Source organism: Loxodonta africana, chromosome 17 (genome assembly GCF_030014295.1).
Source record: "Loxodonta africana isolate mLoxAfr1 chromosome 17, mLoxAfr1.hap2, whole genome shotgun sequence".
NCBI lineage: Eukaryota > Metazoa > Chordata > Mammalia > Proboscidea > Elephantidae > Loxodonta > Loxodonta africana.
Window position 1 is genome coordinate 56682191 of NC_087358.1, and position 20222 is coordinate 56702412.

Genomic DNA, 20222 nt, shown 5'->3' on the forward strand with positions numbered 1-20222 from the left:
AGGCCTTTCTTCCCAGGCACCTCTGGGTGGACTTGAACCACCAACATTTTGGTTAGTAGTCTAGTGCATTAACCATTTGCTTCACCCAGGGATTTCCTTTTAGAGGTACTTTATTCCTTACACGTCACCGTGCAACAAATTGCCACAAATTTAGTGATTTAAAACAACACACATTTATTAATTCAGTCTCTATAGATCAGGAGCCTGGGAATGGCTTATCTCGGTCCTCTACGTAGGGTCTCACAAGGCTTCAACTGAAGAGTCAGCCAGGGCTGCTTGTTCCCATATGGAGTCTCAACTAGAAGACGATCTCCTTCCAAACTCCCTCAGGTTGTTGGCAGAATTCCTTTCCTTGCAGCTGTAGGACTGAGAGCATTAATTTTTGCTATTGGAGGCTAGAAACCAACTTCAGCTCATAGAGGCTGTTCATAGTTTTTAGAGGCCACCAGCATGAGAAAGCTGGGCTTCCTTAATGTAGCTGCTTCCTTCATCAAACCAGCAAGAAAAGTCTCTAGAACAAGTTGGCTAACAGGATGATGTCTTATGTAACATAGTATAATCACAAGAGTGACATCACATCACTTGTGCCATATTATATCAGTTATAAGCAAATCACAAGACACCACCTCCCTCCCACAGACACACTTAAGGGGAGAGGATTATACAAGGTGGTGGGCACCAGGAGAGAGGGATCATGGGGGCCTACCTAGAGTCTACTGGCCACAATTAACTATTTATTATGGACATTATGTTCTCTGTCCTTGCAGACATGATTTTTGTAAATTCTTAACTAAACCAGTAAAAATCAGTTGTCATCATGTCAATTTGGATTCATGGTGATCACATGTATGTCAGAGTAGCGTTTTCAATGGCTATGCCCTTTTGGAAGTAGACTGCTGGACCTTTCTTAGGAGGTGCCTCTGAATTGACTTAAACTGCCAAGTTTTCAGTTAGTAGTAAATTTCAGGGTAACCATAAAGAAAGTCAACAAGCCCACTCATCAAAATATAAAAGAAATAAATTCATAAAAATTCAGTAAACACAAAAACAAAAACAATGAAAGGATAAGCCACAATTAAAAAAAAAAAAAGAACTCATCATGGAAAATTAAGCTGAATGAAGAAACTGTCAACACCACAAAAAAAAAAAGCATAAGAAAATGACACCAATAAACTCATACCTATCATTAATCACACTGAATATAAATGACCTAAAGGCACCAGTAAAAAGATGGAGAGTGGCATAATGAATAAAAAAAGAAAAAAATTACCTATCAATATATTGTCTGCAAGAGACATCTTAGACACAAAGTTGTAAATAAATTAAAAATATGAGGATGGAAAAGATTTATCAAGCAAACAATAACCAAAAAAGAGCAGGAGTGGGAACATTAATCTATGATTAAAAAGATTTTAAAGCAAAATCCACTGTAAAAGATGAGGAAGGATATTACATAGTGATTGAAGAGTCCATCCACCAAGAGGACATAACCATAATAAATATATATGCACCCAACAACAGAGCTCCAAAATATATAAAACAAATTCTAATGGCATTGAAAAAAGAAATAGACACTTCCACAATAATACTAGGAGATTTTTAACATACCACTGTCTGTGAAGGGCAGAACAACTAGAAAGAAATTCAACAAAGACACAGAAGATCTAAACACCACAATCAACCAACTTGACCTTGTAGACAGATACAGAGCACATCACCCCAATGTACACATTCTTCTCCAGTGCTCACGGATCATTCTCCAGAATAGACCACATTTTAGGCCACAAAGCAAGCCTCAGCAAATTCAAAAGCATAGAAGTACTACAAAGCATGTTCTTTGATCACAACACTATAAAAATAGAAATCAATAACAGAAAGAGCAAGTAAAAAAAAAAAAAATCTAATAAATGTTGTCTTAGTTATCTAGTGCAGCTATAAGAGAAATACCACCAGTGGATGGCTTTATCAAACAGAAGTTTATTCTTTCACAATCTAGGAAGGTAGAAGTCCAAATTCAGGGTGCCAGCTCCAGCGGAAGGCTTTCTCTCTCTGTTGACTCTGGAGGAACATCCTTGTTATCGATCTTCCCCAGGTCTAGAAGCTTCTCAGCACAGGGACCCTGGGTCCAAAGGGTTCATGTTCCTGGCTCTTCTTGCTTGGTGGTAATGAGGTCTGCCTGTCTCTCTGCTCACTTCTTTCAAATATATCTCAAAAAAGATTGACTCAAGATGAAATCTAATCTTGTAGATTGAGTCCTGTCTCATTAACATAACTGCCTTTAATCCTGCTTCATTAACATCACACAGGTAGGATTTACACATATAAGAAAACCACATCAGATGACAAAATGGTGGACAATCACACAATACTGGGAATCATGGCCTAGCCAAGTTGACACACATTTTTGAAGGGCACAATTCAATCCATAACAAATGAAAACTAAATAACAACCTGCTTAAAAACTACTAGGTAATAGAAGAAATCGAAGATGAAATAAAGATATTCCTAGAATCAAATGAGAACAGAAACACAACATACCAAAACTTTTGGGACACAGCAAAAGCACTGCTTAGAGATCATTTTATAGCAATAAATTGCACACATCAAAAATGAAGAAAGTACAAAAATCAAAACATTAACCTTACAACTAGAACAATTAGAAAGAGAGCAGCAAAAGAAGCCCCCAATCACCAGAAGAAACAAAATAATAAAAACTAGAACAGAAATAAATGAAGCAGAGAACAGAAAAATAATAGAATCGACAAGACAAAAGCTGATTTTTTGAATGGGTTAATAAAATTGACAAACTACTGGCTAAATTGACAAAAGAAAAACAGGAAAATATGCAAATAACCCAAATAAGAAATGAAATGGGTGACATTATAACAGAACCAACTAAAATTAAAAAAAAAGATCATAATAGAATATTGCAAAAAATTGTATTCCAAAAAATTTAAAAACCTAGAGAAAATGGAGACATTTCTAGAAACACACTACTCACCTAAACTAATACAAACTGAGGTAGAAAATTTGAACAGGCTCATGACAAAAGAAGAGATTAAAGGAGTCATAAAAAAGAAAAAATTCCCAACCAAAAAAAAAAGCCCCAGTCCAGATGACTTCACTGGAGAATTCTATCAAACATTCAGAGACGAGTTGACACCAATTTTACTCAGACTATTCCAGAACACAGGAAAGGAAGGAATACTCCCAAATTCATTCTATGAAGCTAGCATAACCCTAATATCAAAGCCAGGCAAAGACACCACTGAAAAAAGGAAACTACAGACCAATATCCCTTATGAAGACAGATGCAAAAATTCTCAACAAATCCCTAACCCTAGCCAACAGAATATAGCAGCATATCAAAAAACATACATCACCATCAAGGGGGATTCATACCAGGCATGCAAGGTTAGCACACGATTAGAAAATCAATCAACATAATCTACCACATAAATAAAACAAAGGAAAAGACTCACATAATCTTCTCAGTTTATGCAGAAAAGGCATTTGATAAAGTTCAACACCCATTCCTGATAAAAACTCTCAGCAAAACAAGAATAGAAGGGAAATCCCTCAATGTAATAAAGAGAATTTATACAAAACCAAAAGCCAACAGTATCCTCAGTTGAAAGAATCTGAAAGTGTCCCCCCTGAAAACAAAACCAGAGAAGGATGTCTTTTATCACCAATCTTATTCAACATCGTATTGGAAGTCCCAGGAAGAGCAATAAGGCAAGAGAAGAAAACAAAGGACATCCACATAGGTAACGAAGAAGTAAAACTATCTGTATTCACAGATGATATCCTGTACGTAGAAAATCCTAAGAATTTCACAAGAAAGCTATTGGAACTAATAGAAGCATTCAGCAAAATGGCACTATACAAGATCAACATACGAAAATCAGTTGAATTCCTCTACATCAACAAAGAGAACAGTGAAAAGAAAATTAGGAAAATAATATCATTTTCAATAGACCCCCCAACCCCCAAAAGATGAAATAGTTGGGAATACATCTATCCAGGGACATAAAAGATTTATACAAAGAAAACTACAAAACACTACTGCAAGAAACCAAAAGAGGCATAACTGGAAAAACATATCATGCTCCTGCAAATGTCAATACCATCCAAAGCAGTATATTGGTACAATGCAATCCCAATCCAAATCCCAACATCATTCTTTGCTGAGATGGAAAAACTAATCACAAAATTTGCAAGGAAGGGAAAAAGGCCCTGAATAAGTAAATCATTATTAAAAAAGAAGAACAAAATAGGAGGCCTCACATCTGATCTCAGAACCTACACTGCAGCCACAGTAGTCAAAATAGCCTGGTACTAGTACAACAACAGACACAGAGACTAATGGAACAGATTTGAGAACCCAGATATGAATCCATTCACCTGTGGACAAATGATCTTTAACAAAGGACGAAAGGTTATTGAGTGGGGAAGAGACAGTCTCTTCAACAAATAGTGCTGGCAAAATTGGTTATCTATCTGGAGAAAAACGAAACACGATCTGTACCTCACACCACACACAAAAACTAACTCAAAATAGATGAAAGACCTAAATATAGAACCTAAAACTGTAAAGATCATGCAGGAAAAATTAAGGGCAACTATGGGGTCCTAATATATGGCATAAATAGATCACCAAATGTAACTAAAAATGGACACACAAAAGAAGAAGAACTAGATAAATGGGACTGCCTAAAAATTAAACATATATGCTCAACAAAAGACTTCTCCAAAAGAGAAAAAAGGAGAACCTATAGACTGGGAAATTTTTTTTTTTTTTGTCTATGACACATCCAATAAGTATCTAATCTTCAAAATTATACAAAACTTCAACACCTCAACAACAACAACAACAGCAAAAAAGGCAAAAACTCCAATTAAAAAGTGGGCAAAGAATATGAACAGACACTTCACCAAAGAAGTAATTCAGGCTGCTAACAAACATTTGAAGACATGCTTTCTATCATCAGCAATTAGAGGGTGGTGTATCAAAACTAGGGTGAGATACCATCTCATCCTGGCATTATTGGCACTAATCAAAAGAACAGAAAATAAAAAATATTGGCAAAGATGTGGAGAGATTGGAACTCTTATACACCGCTGGTGGGAATGTAAAATGGTACAACTGATATGGAAAACAGTATGGAACTTCCTTAAAAAGCTAGAAATAGAAATACCATATGATCCAACAATCCCACTTGCAGGTATACACCCTAAAGGAATAAGAGTCATGGCATGAATAGACACACGCACACCTCATGTTCATTGCAGCATTATTTACAACAGTAAAAAGGTGGAAGCAACCTAAATGCCCATCAACAGATTAATGAATTAAATTGTGGTACATACACACAATGGAATATTATGCAATGATAAAGAATAATGATGAATTCATGAAATATCTCTCAACATGGATGAATCTGAAGGGCCTTATGCCAAGTGAAATAAGTTAATTGTAAAAAGACAAATATTAAATGAGACCACTTTATAAAGTAACAGCAAAAGATTTATACACAGGAAAATAAAAAACTCTGATGGTTATCAGGGATGGGAGGGGAGGCAGGGAAAATTACCACAGAGATTTAAAAAAAAAAAAAAAAAAAACCCTTACTGTGGAGTTGATTCTGACTCATAGTGACCCTATAGGACAGAGTAGAACAGCCCCATATGGTTTCCAAGGAACACCTGGTGGATTTGAACTCTCAACCTTCTGCTTAGAAGCTGTAGCATTTAACCGCTATGCCACCAGGGTTTCCAAAGAGATAGCAGGCAGGTGTTAATATGGACAAAGGGAAAGGCAACACACAATATGGGGGAAGTCAACACAACATGATCATGGCAAGAGAAGACACTGAGAGGAACTCATGAATAAAGGACAACTATTTTTTTTTTTTATGGTAACTACTATAGCATAGATAATCCTGCAACAATAGAATCAACAAAGAATAATCTACTAGTGGACACATAGATAGATATGCCAAGAGATGAGGGAGAGGGTAGAGGAGCAAGTCCACTGGCAGATACAGGTTCAATGGAGGAAACTTTTAAATACATGACTCCTCACACATTAATATAGACAACAGAGCACACAAGTGGCTTAGTCATGGAAACCTTTAAGACATAACTAAACACCTAATAGTTCCTAGCCTCAAAGACAAAGGACTATAAACTAGGGTGACGTCTGCATCAATTGGTACAACATAGTTGTTAAAGACAATATTCTACATCCTACTTTGGTAAGTAGCATCTGGGGTCTGAAAATCTTGCCAGTGGCCACCTATGATACAACTGTCAATCTCTTCTAGTCCAGAGAAAGAGAATGAAAAAGCTAAGGACTCAAGGGAGCAATTAGTCCAAAGGACTAATGGACCACATGAACCACAGCCTAAAACATCCCAAGACCAGAAGAACTAGATGGTGCCCTGCTACCACTAAAGACCACTCTGACTGGGATTGCAACAAAGGGTATCAGACAAAGTGGGAGGAAAAATGTAGAACAAATGATCAACCTCATGAAAAAGACCAGATTTATTGATCTGACACAGACTGAAAGAATCCCTGAAACTGTGGCCCCCAGACACCCTTTTAACTCAGAACTGAAGCCACTCCCAAAGATCACCATTCAGCCAAAGATTAGGTAGGACTATCTGACAAACAATAACACATATGAGGAACATGATTTTAGATCAGTCAATTATATGAGATCGAATGGACAATGCTTGCTCAACAACAAAGACAAGAGGGGACAGGAAAACTGGACAAATGGAATCAGGGAACCCGGGGTGGAAAGGGAAAGGTGGAGAGTGCTGATATCGTGCAGGATTGCAACCAAAGCCATAAAACAAATTGTGTATAAATTTTTGAATGAGAAACTAATTTGCTGTACGAATTTTCACTTAAAGAACAATATTTAAAAAAAGAAAAAAAATGTGGAAATTACACAAAAACTCTGCTGAAGCCACCATGTTACACAACTCCATGGGACACGCATACTATGGGAATCAGTCCCTATGAAGTTATGCAACATGGTAGCTCTCCCTAAGCAATGTCCAGGATATTTCACTTTTAATTGTTTAAATTCTCACTCTCAAAACTGGAAGGAAAATTTAACAATTTTATTTATTTTTTTATATGGCTGGCTTAACTAATGATGTAAAAAAAAAATAATAATTTTTTAAAGTCTTTTTTTTTTTCCAGTGAAAAACTTACGGAGAGCACGGGAACATTGTCTGATGCAGTGCTGGAAGATGAGCCTCTCAAGTTGGAAGGCACTCAAAAGATGGCTGGGGCAGAGGCTACTCCTCAAAGTAGAGTTGACCTTAATGACCTGGATGGAGTCAAGCTTTTGGGACTTTCATTTGCTGATGTTGCACCACTCAAAATGACAAGAAACAGTTGCAAACACCCATTAATAATCAGAATGTGGAATGTACAAAGTATGAATCTAAGAAAACTGGAAATCATCAGAAATGAAAGGGAATGCATATTCTATATCCTAGGCATTGGTGGACTGAAATAGACTGGCACTGGCCATTTTGAATCAGACAATCATATGGTCTGCTATGCCAGGGATGACAAATTGAAGAGGAATGGTTTTAGATTCACAGTCAAAACGAACATTTTAAGATCTATCCTTAAGTACAACCCTGTCAGTGATAGGATAGAAGACCAGTTAATACAACTATTATTCATATTTACACACCAATCACTAATTCCAAAGATGAAAAAACTGAAGATTTTTACCAATTTCTGCAGTCTGAAATTGATCGAACATGTAATCAGGATGCATTGATAATTACCAGTGATTGGAATGCAAAAGTTGGAAATAAAGAATCAGTAGTTGGAAAATATGTCTTTGGTAATAGAAATGATGCCTGAGATCACATGATAGAATTTTGCAAGACCAATGACGTCTTTATTGCAAATACATTTTTCAACAGCATAAATGGTGACTATACACATGGACCTCGCCTTCGGGAATATACACGAATGAAATCGACTACATCTGTGGAAAGAGCCCATGGAAAAGCTCAATATCATCAATCAGAACAAGACCACAGGCTGCCTGAGGAACAGACCATCAAATGCTCGTATGCAAGTCCAAGTTGAAGCTGAAGAAAATTAGAACAAGTCCACAGAGCCAAAGTATGACCTAGAGCATATCCCACTTGAATTTAAAGAACTTTTCAAGAATAGATTTGACACATTGAACACTAACAAACTAAAATCAGACGAGTTGTGAAATAAGATTAAGGCAATTCCAGAACAGTTAACTGAGCTCTTGCTGAATCTGTACATAAAAAAAAAAAAAAAAAAAAAAAGAGGTAGTCATTTAAACAGAACAAGGGAACATTGTGAGGTTTAAAATCAAGAAATGTGTGTGTCAGGGTTGTATCATTTCACCATACTTATTCAAATCTGTATGCTGAGTAAATAATCCAGAAAGCTGGGCTATATGAAGAACAGGGCATCAGGATTGGTGGAAGACTCATCAACAACCTGCTTTATGCAGATGACACAACCTTGTTGCTGAAAGTGAAGAGAACTTGAGGCACTTACTGATGAAGATCAAAGACCACAGCCTTCAGTATGGATTACAACTCAACATAAAGAAAACAAAAATCCTCACAATTGGACCAATAAGCAACATCATTATGAACAAAGAAGAGATTCAAGTTGTCTAGGATTTCATTTTATTTGGATCAACAATCAACACCCATGGAAGCAGCAGTCAAGAAATAAAAAGATACCTTGCATTGGGCAAATCTGCTGCAAACCCATTGACTTCCAGCTGATTCCAACTCATAGGGACCCTATAGGACAGAGTCCTGCCCCATAGAATTTCCAAGGAGAGCCCGGTGGATTCCAACTGCAGACTTTTTGGTTAGCAGCTATAGTACTTAACCACTACACCACTGGGGTTTAAAAAGCAAAGACCTCACTTTAAAGGCTAAAGTGTGCCTGACCCAAGCCATGGTGTTTTCAATAGCTTCATATGCATGTGAAAGCTGGGCAATAATTAAGAAAGACTTTAGAATTAATGTCTTTGAATTATGGTTGTTGGCAAAGAATATTGAATACACCACGAGCTGTCAAAAGAAAGAACAAGTCAGTCTTGGAAGCAGTACAACCAGAATTCTCCTTTGAATTGAGCATGGCAAGACTTCATCTCACATGCTTTGATTATATTATCAGTTGCCATCAGTCCCTGGATAAGGACATCATGCTTGGTAAAGTAGAAAGTCAGCAAAAAAAAAAAGGAAGACTCTCAAGAAAATGGACTGCAACAATGGGCTAAAGCATAACAACGACCATGAGGACGGTGCAGGACCAGGTAGTGTTTCATTCTGTTGTACACAGAGTTGCTACAAGTCAGAACCGACTTGGCACCTAACAACAGCTCTACTGACTAGCTAGTGTTTTCCAGTCATCTACTTAGTAATCCTTTCAACCTGACCAAGAATCAAACAAAAAAAACCAAACCTGCTTGACTTGGAAGGTGAAACCTCAGCCAATATTTCAATTCATATACGAAGAAAAGTCAGTTATTAACATAGGAGATGTTATAGTTGTATATTTTTTGATGAAATAAGAGTGTTGAGGGTTGATTATTTTCAGAATCTGGATGTATACATGGTAACAAAGAAATTTAAAGTCTACGTCATTTCTTCTTATAAACTTTCACATATATTCCATTTCACATCTTCCTTAGGGTCACAGATACATAGGATGCCAGATCTAAAATTGTGGGATTCTATTTTTTTTTTTTTTTTATGAACCTTATTCCTGAAATGAATAGCTTCTCAGAAAGAGAAGAAAGTTGGATACTCTGTGATTCTTGTATAGTATCTTGTCCCCATGGTAATAGAGATTTGGATCCTGACATCAGGCTTTAACAGGCCACAGAGCTACAGAGGATTTTAAGGTGTGTTAAGGAGAACAAAAAACAAATATATAGTCATGAAAAGACACCATAAAAATGGCCTAGGTTCTATGGGTGTAGTTATGAATTACAGTTATAGCCTATGCTGATACGATTTCACATTTCATTGATTGGCTTTCCCATTTGGGTTTATATTCTCCTCTGAACGAATGGCCTTTATTTCTTCTTTTGAATGCTACTGTTCAAAAATGAAGTAGCCCTGGTAGAGCAGTGGTTAAGCTTTCCACTGAAAACCTAAATGTTGGCAGTTCAAACCCGTTAGCTGCTCTTCAGGAGAAAGATGTGGCAGTCTTTTTCCATAGAGACTTACAGCCTTAGAAACCATATAGGGCACTTCTACTGTATCCTCTAGGGTAGGTATGAGTCAGAATTGATGGCAATGGGTTTGTTTGTTCTTGGTTCAAAAATCATGTCTTTACATTTTAGCATATTTTGATAAATAATTGTAAAATACATGATTTCGAGATTTACTCAATAGTATTTCCCTAATATTATTCCAAATTAGTATATGGAAAGGACATTCAGTTAAAGAGTGTGAAGTTAACAACAGGGATTTAATCTGTACCATATTTTTAGTGAATATTTTTGAGAAGTACATTTTCCTGTCACTTCTGGTTTCCATGAGGAAGGATTTATCCCTAAACCCATTTGAGACCTTTCAATTCACTTTTTTGGGCATTTCTCCAATGAGTAGGTAGGTTCACTTTTCTAAATTTGGAAAAAAAGAACTAGAATCCAAAGATGAACTCTGCCCCACTCCTTCCTCTTAGTAATTAATTGCACATGAGGAACACAAGTTCTCCTCAGTTTCTCCATGTTCGGAATTATGCAGGGCCTGTCTTACGGCCCAATACTTGTCTGTCATTTTGTTGTATCCTGGTGGCCTGCATGTGGCTATGATGCTGGAAGCTATGCCACTGATATTTCACATACCAGCGGGGTAACCCATGATGGATGGGCTTCAGTGGAGCTTTCAGAGTAAAATAGACTAGGAAAAAAGGCCTGTTGATCTACTTCTGAAAATTAGCCAGTGAAAACCCTATGGATCACAACAGAATATTGTCCTATATAGTGCTGAAAAATGAGTTCCTTAGGTTAACAGGCATTCAAAAGACACAGTAGTTGCAGCAATGGACTTGAGCATACAAACAATCATGTAGATGGTGCAGGGCCTGGCAAAGTCTTGTTCTGTTGTGTATGTGGATGTCATGAATCAGAACCAATGGAATGGTAACTAACAACATCTTACAACAATTTCCAGTGCTTTCAAAATAATATAGAATAGAAGTGATGAGAAGAGGCACTCTTATTTTCTGAATTTTAATGTATTATTATCATTTCGTAAGTGAATAATGTACATATTGTAGATCTTGGTAGATACATAGCATATATATTCCTTTCCATTTATATCTTGTTAAGAAGTACTTTTTATAACAATGAAATAATGCTGAATTTTATCAAATGATTTTCTGTACCTGATGAATTACATTTATGTTTCGTTTTTAAAATAAGCTAACATGTTCACCTGAATGCAAAAATTTAATCTTTAATTCAGAATCTGCCTAGGATACCTGGAATAAACTCCTGTGTCACAGTATATTACTAAAGTTTTACATTAGTAGCTTACATTATTTCAAGAATTTTTCAATTCATATTTGTGCATGTTGTTGTTGATGTTGTCAGGCTACTGCTGAGTCAGTTCTGACTCATAGCAACTCTAAGTACAACAGAATGAACCACTTCCTGGTCCTGAGCCATCCTCAAAATTGTTCCTATGTTTCAGCCCCTCGTTGCAACCACTGTATCAGTTGATCTCATTGAGAATCTTCCTCTTCTTCACTAACCCTCAATTTTACCAAACATGATATCCTTCTCTAGGGACTGGTCCCTCCTGATAAAATGTCCAAAGTATGTGAGATGAAGCCTCGCCATTTTCTTTCCTAAGGGACATTCTGGCTGTACTTCTCCCAACTCAGATTTGTCCTTTCTTTTGACGGTCCATGGTGTATTCAATATTCTTTGCCAACACCACAACTCAAAGGCGTCATGGCTTGGGTCAGGTGCATCTGAGTCCTCCAAGTGGTATCTTTGCTTTGTAACACTTTAAAGAGGTCTTTTGAAACAGATTTGCCCAATGCAAAGTGTCATTTGATTTCTTGACTGCTGCTTCCATGGGTGTTGATTGTGGATCCAAGTAAAAGGAAACCCTTGACATCTTCAATCTTTGCTCTATTTATCATGATGCTGCTTATTGGCCCAGTTGTAAGGATTTTTGTTTTCTTTGTGTTGAGTTGTAATCCATACTGAAGGCTGTGTTCTTTGATCTTCATCAGTAAGAGCTTCAAGTCCTCTTCACTTTCAGCAAACAAGTTTTTGTCATCTGCATGTTGTAGGTTGTTAATAAGTTTTCCTCCAATCCTGATGTCTCATTCTTCTTCATGTAGTCCAGCTTCTCATTTTACTTGCTCAGCATACAGATTCGAATAGATATGGTAAAAGGATACAACCCTGATACAAATCTTTTCTAATTTTAAACCACAAAGTGTCTCTTTGTCTGTTTAAATGAGTGCTTCTTGGCCTATGTACAGGTTCCGCATAAGAGCAGTTGTGTTCTGGAAACTCTGTCCTTTCCAATGGTATCCACAATTTGTTATGTTCCACACAGTCAAATGCCTTATATATTCAATTATTATATTAATCATGAACATTTCTTTGTAAACTATTATGTTTCAGACATAATTTGTTTAGGACAACCATCATTATAGATTGAGATTAAGAAGAATGAGGCTAAAATAAAATTTGAACAGCAGTACAGTATAACCAAAAATCTGGTTATCTAAGCTATTTTTCAAAATCTGAGTTTTGGAAATAAATTCTCCATTATTTGTTCCCACTTAAAAAAAAAAGCTTAGTTTACATGTCTTTTAAAGCTCCTGAAGCAAGGAGTACCTCCTGATTCCCTGTTTTTTTAAAAAAAAGTTGATTTTGATTTACAATTTTAATATTGCTATTTGAGGAATTTTCAATATTAAAACTTTTAATTAGAGGTTTAATAAGTTATTTTAATGAATAATTAAAAATTTTTTGAAGGAGAAAATATCTGTTTTGGTAAATCAGATTATGTTTTTTGGGAGGATGATCTTTGTAAGTTTAGAATGCTCTTTATGTTTATGGTGACTTCCTAATTATCATGGAGCACAAAATTTGTAGGTTTACACATGATACTAAAAAATTATTAACAGCTTTATCGAAGTATAATTGGCATACAATAAATTGCACATGTTTAAAGTATGTAATTAGATAAGATTTGACACATGTAAGCACCAGTGATAGTGAATACATTCTTTACTCCCCAAAAGGTTTTTTTCATTCCCATGTGTAATACCTCTATTCCACTTTTTCCAACCTACTCGTACTCCTTGTCCCTAAGCAACTGCTGATCTGCTGACTTTCACTATAGTTTAACATATGTATTAGAGAATAAATGAAGTAATAAAGTGTATACTTTTTTTTTTTGTCTTGATTTCTTCACTCAGCGCCATCATTTTGAGATCCATGTGTGTTCATCAATAGTTTATTCTTTTCTTTAGCTCATCTACTAACCTAAAGGTTGGTGGTTCGAACCAATCCAGCAGCTCCATAGGAAAAAAGCCTGATGATTTGCTTCCCTAAAGAGTATAGCCACAAAAACCTTACGGAGTAGTTCTACTCTGTCACATGGGGTCACCATGATTTACAATCAGCTCAACTGCAAAAAATAACAAAACATGCACCTTTGACCTTATCCTGGATATTTGGATTATTTCCATTTGGGGGATATTGCAAATAAAATAGCTAAAAACTTTTGCATATGAGTCTTCGTATGAATATAAGCACTCATTTTCCTTGAATACCTTGGCATACAATGGCTATACCACATGGTAGATGTATGTTTACCTTTTTAAGAAAGTTTGAAGCTGATTGCCAAAGTAATTTACCATATTTTCTACCCACTGGCAATTTATGGAAGCCCTGGCGGCTTTTGCAGTGGTTACTTGCTGGGCTGCTAAACAAAAATTCGGCAGTTCAAATCTACCAACTGCTCCTTGGAAACCCTTGGGGCAGTTCTACTCTGTCCTATAGGGTCACTATGAGTCCAAATCGACTGGACAGCAGTGGGTTTTGGCCATTTATGAGAGTTTCAGTTGTACCACATCCAGATCATCACTTGATAGGGTCAACATTTTTTTTTTTTTTAAAGCAATTCTAATGGGGTATTACATTTACTTTAATTTACATTTCACTGATGACTAATCATGCAGAACACCTTTTATGTGTTTATTTGGCAACCAAATATCATGTTCAGTGTAGTGACTTCATATTTTTGACTTTTTTTTAATTTGATTGTTTGCTTTCTTATATGGAGTTTTGAGAGTTTTTTTTTTTTTTAAATACATTCCAAATATCAATTCTTTATCAGATATGTGGTTTACAATATTTCTCCCTACCAACCCACTGCCGTCGAGTCAATCACCGACTCATGGAAACCCAATAGGACAGAGTAGAACTGCCCCTATAGAGTTTCCAAGGAGCGCCTGGTAGATTTCAACCACCGACCTTTTGGTTAGCACCGGTAGCTCTTAACCGCTACGCCCTACTGAGTCTTGTCTTTTTATACTCATAACAGTGTCTTTCTAAGAAAATTTCTTAATTTTGATGAAATCTAATTTACAGATTTTTGTCTTTTATATGTTATGCTTTTGATGTGCCTAAAAAAATCTTTGCCTAACCAAGACCAAAATGTTCTAGAAGTTTTACAGTTTTAGGTATTACAATTAGGTTTAGGATCCATTTTGAGTCGATTTTTCTATATGAAGCAAAATATGGACTGAAGTTCATTTTGGGCACAGAGATATTCCAATGTTCCAGCAGCATTTGTTGAAAAACAGTATAGTTTCTCCATTAAATTGCCTTTGTGCCTTTATTGAAAATTAATTGAATAAATATAAGTAGGCCTATACCTGGACTCTCTATCCTATTGATCTATTTATCTATATTTACATGAATGCTATGCAGGTGTGATTACTGCAAGTTCATAATAAGTCTTAAATCAGTAACAAAAATCTTTCAACTTCCTTTTCAATGTTGTTTTGACTATTTTAGTTCCTTTGAATTTCTATATGAATTTTAAAATCATCTTGTAAATTTCTAACCAAAAAAAAAAAAAAAACACCTGTTATGATTTTGATAGGAGCCATAGTTATCTAGTTCTGCTATAATGGAAATACCACAAGTAGGTGGTTTTAACAAAGAGAAGTTTGTTTTCTCACAGTAAAGTAGGCTACAAGTCCAAATTCAGGGTGTCAGCTCCAGGGGAAGGCTTTCTATCTCTGTTGGCTTTCTCATCAATCTTCCCCAAACTAGGAGCTTCTTTTTGCAGGGATCCTGAGTCCAACCCACTTTGGTCCTAGCACTGCTGTCTTGGTAATAAGAGGTCCCCTTGCCTCTCTGCTCGATTCTCTCTTTTATATCTCAAGAGATTGCCTTAAAACACAACCCAATCTTGTAGATTGAGTCCTGCCTCACTAACACAACTGCTCCTCATCCTCCGTCATTTTTTCCTATCGCAGAGGCAGGATTTAGAACATAAAGGAAAATCACACAATAAGGGGAACCATGGCCCAGCCAAACTGATACACACATTTTTGCTGGGACATATTTCAGTACATGACGATAGGGATCACATGGAATTTGGGAAGAATTGCCATCTTAACAACATTAAGTCTTCCATGCATACAAACAATAAAGCTCTCCTTTTACTTAGTTCTGCCTTAGTGGTTCTCAGCAATGATTTGAGAATACAGGTCTTGAATACCCTTAGTCACATTTATTCTTACTATTTTATATTTTGGATGGTATTATAAATGGTGTTGCATTTTAATTTCAATTTTTAGGTTTTATACCTGGTTTATGGAAATATAGTTAATATTTCTGTAATGATCCTGGATCTTGAAACCTTGCTAAACTAATTGATTAGTTCTGATAGGTTGTTGTTTTTTTTTTTTTTCTTTTTTTTAGATACCCTAGGTATTTCTACCTAGACACTCATGCAAATCCTTGATCCTTGGCTTCTCTGGATGCCTATTTCCATCTCCTCAAATGAGGAAAGTTACAGAACAAATCTTTAAAAAGACTATTCTTTCCCTATTGAATCATTTTGGAACACTTGTGGAAAATGTTGTTCATGTATGTAAGGGCTTTTCTGGGCTCTGAGTTCTATTCCATTTTTCTTTAAGTTATCTGTATGCCAGCACCACATAGACTTGGTTAGTTCAGCTTTGAAGTGAGTTTCAAAATCAGGAAGTGTAAGTACTCCAACTCTGTTCTTTTTCAAGATTATTTTGGATATTTTGTGCCTTGAGCACTTTCAAATGAACTATAAAATCAGTTTGTCATTCCTGAAAAATAAACCAGCTGGGATTTTATCTATAAATAAATTTAGGAGCAATGCCACATTAATGACACTAAGTCTTCCAGTCATGAACACAGGGTGTGTTTCCATTTATTTAGACATCCTTTTACTTACTTCTGTGACAACTTGTAGTTTTTAGTATACAAGTTTTGCACTTCTTTTGTTAAATTTATTTTAAGATATTTTATCATTTTTTGATTCTGTTGTTAATAGAATTGTTTTCTGTATTCCATTTTGGATTTTTCGTTACTGTTGTTGTTGTCAGGTGCTCTCAAGTCAGTTCCAAACCATAATGACCCTATGCACAACATAGCAAAACGCTGCCTAGCCCTGCAACATCCTCCTAATCGTTGTTATGCTTGAGCCCATTGTTGCAGGCACTGTGTCAATCTGTCTTGTTGACGGTCTTCCTCTTTTTCACTGACCCTCTACTTTACCAAGCATGATGTTCTTCTCCAGGGACTGATCATTACTAATGCATAGAAATATAATTGATTTTTGTAGATTGATCTTATATCATTCAACATTTTTGAACTCATTTATTAATTCTAATAGTTGTGTGTATGTGTGTTTCTTAGGGTTTTCAATACAGCTGGTCCCAATTTGCAATGTATTCTAGTTAAGACCAACTGCATTTATTTATATCAGTGTGTCTGGAGCATTGCCTCTTCCTGCGAGGAATTTATAAGAAAATGCATGTAGGGGATATGGAAAAAAGTTACTGAGATATGTGAACATGCTCCAAGCATTTGAAGGATAATATGATTTAAGAGATCAGTGGAAAATCATCTATATGTCAAGAATAGTGAATTTAGAACTTGACATCGCTGATGTGGAACAACTCATAGATCATGAAGAAGGGGAATTGAAAGATCAGAACTTAATGAATTTTGAAGCAGAAAGAAATGCTGAAGAAGAAGGGAAGTTGTCTAAAAATTTTACAGTGAAAGAATTAGCTGGAATTTTTTTTTAAACTAAACCAGGGGCTTCAGTGCTTAAAAATATGGATCTAATACCAGAAAGCAGTTTACCTGTATTTTATTGACTATGCAAAGGCATTCGTCTGTGTGGATCATAACAAATTATGGATAACATTGCCAAGAATGAGAATTCCAGAACATTTAATTATGCTGATGAGGAATCTGTACATAGATCAAGATGCAGTTGTTCAGACAGAACAAGGGGATACTGATTGGTTTAAAGTCAGGAAAGGTGTGAGTCAGGGTTGTATCCTTTCACCATACCTATTCAATCTGTGTGCTGGGCAAATAATCTGAGAAGCTGGACTATATGAAGAAGAACGGGGCATCAGGATTGGAGGAAGACTCGTTAACAACCTGCATTATGCAGATAATACAACCTTGCTTGCTGGAAGTGAAGAGGACTTGAAGCACTTACTAATGAAGATCAAAGACCATAGCTTTCAATATGGATTACATCTCAACATAAAGAAAAAAAAAAATCCTCACAACTGGACCAATAAGCCACATCATGATAAACAAAAAAAAAGATTGAAGTTGTCAAGGATTTTATTTTACCTGGATCTACCATCAACACCCATGGAAGCAGCAGACAAGAAATCAAAAGATGCATTGCATTGGGCAAATCTGGTGCAAAGAGCCTCTTTAAAGTGTTGAAAAGCAAAGATGTCACCTTGAAGACTAAGGCTCGCCTGACCCAAGCCATGGTATTTTGAATCACATCATATGCATGTGAAAGCTAGACAATGAATAAGGAAGACCGAAGAAGAATTGATGCCTTTGAATTGTGGCACTGGTGAACAGTAGTGGATATACCATGGACTGCCAAAAGAGGGAACATATCTGTCTTGGAAGAAGCACAACCAGAATGCTCCTTAGAAGCAAGGATGGTGAGAGTGCATCTTACATACTCTGGACATGTTGTCAGGAGAGATCAGTCCTTGGAGAAGGATATCATGCTTGGTAAAGTACAGGGTCAGTGGAAAAGAGGAAGAGTCTCAGCAAGACAGACTGACACAGTGGCTGCAACAGTGGGCTCAAGCATAACAAGGATTGTAAGGATGGCGCAGGACTGGGAAGTGTTTTGTTCTGTGGTACCTTGGGTCGCTATGAGTGTGAGCCTGTGTGAAGGCACCTAACAACAACAAATGCTGATTGCTTTGTTGAAGTCGATACAGAGATTTGGGAAGCAGTGAGATGTTACCACCAAACATATGAAGGGGAGGGGGGAAATGGGCCATACAGAGAAATCTCACTAATATTCTGTCTAGAAACACCATCCCCATTCCCAGGGATAACCCAGATGGTACAGAACCTTCCATAAGTTGAGTTATTACTTCAGCTGACAAAATGCCAACTTCATCATTGGAGTAAATTTTTATGATTTGTGTATTTTTTATGTATGTATGTAATGAAATACATCTTTAAGTTTATATGTAATGTTTCCAACCCCTAAAGACAAAGATCAGATTTATAAAGATGCTGATAATAAAAGGCAATAATAATGAAAACTAGAAAAAAAATGAGGTCTTTAACCTATTTATGATGGAGTCCTTGGAATGAAAGCCCATCATAAGTCGGGAAGTACCTGTACACAAAATAATTTGCAAATAGACATGGTTTTACTGCTTTTTTTCCAATCTGAATTATCTTTTCAAGATCCTTCCTTCCTTCCTTCCTTCCTTCCTTCCTTCCTTCCTTCCTTCCTTCCTTCCTTCCTTCCTTCCTTCCTTCCTTCCTTCCTTCCTTCCTTCCTTCCTTCCTTCCTTCCTTCCTTCCTTCCTTCCTTCCTTCCTTCCTTCCTTCCTTCCTTCTCTGCAAAGGCAGCCACGAAAATGAAGGTAAGCTTCTCCTGGGAGACCGTTCAGGGACCCCTCCCTCCCTCCCTCCCTCCTTCCTTCCTTCTTCCTTCCTTCCTTTCTCTCTGCCTTTTCCAATTGCCCACAGCCCACCCTCAGTACAATGTTGAATATAATTGACAATAACGGACTTCTTTGTCTCTTTCTGATAATTGAGGAAAAGGATTTAATTTTTCACTAATAAGTATGGTGTTAGCTGTAAGCTTTTCATAGGTGACCTCTATCAGGTTTAGGATGTTCCCATCTACTCCTAGTTTATTGAGAGTTTTTAATCATGAAAGGGGGCTGGAGTTTTTCAAAAGTTTTTTCTGCATTTACCAAGATGATCATGTGATTTTTATTCTTTATTATATCGATATGGTACATTGCAGTGATTGTTTTTTCATATGTTGAACTAACTTTGCACTGCTGGAATAAATTCCACTTGGTCATGATGTGAAATTTTTTTATAATTTGCTAAATTTGGCTTACACAAATCTTCTCAAGAATTTTGTGTTTATGTTCACAAGAGATATCCATAGTTTTTTTTTTTTTTTTTTGGATGTCTTTATCTAGTTTTGGTATCAGGGTAATTCTGACCTTATAGAATGACTTATGAAGTATTTAATTATTTTCCATTTTAGGGGGAAGAATCTGTGAAAAATTGGTGTTAATTCTCCTTTAAGCACTTGACAGAATTCACCAGTAAAACTAACTGGTTCTCGATGGGTATTATCATTATAAAATGTTCTTTTTCATCTCTAACAACATTTTTGCCTTAAAGTCTATTTTGTTTCATATTAGTCTAGACACTTAGCTCTTTTTTTGATTACTGTTACATGACTTATCTTTCTCCATTATTTTACTTTCAACTTATTGGTGTCTTTGAATCTAAACTGTGTCTTTTTAGCAGCATATAGTTGGAATTTTATTTTTTTTAATCCTTTTATTAATCTCTACTTTTGGTTGCAATATTTAATCCATTT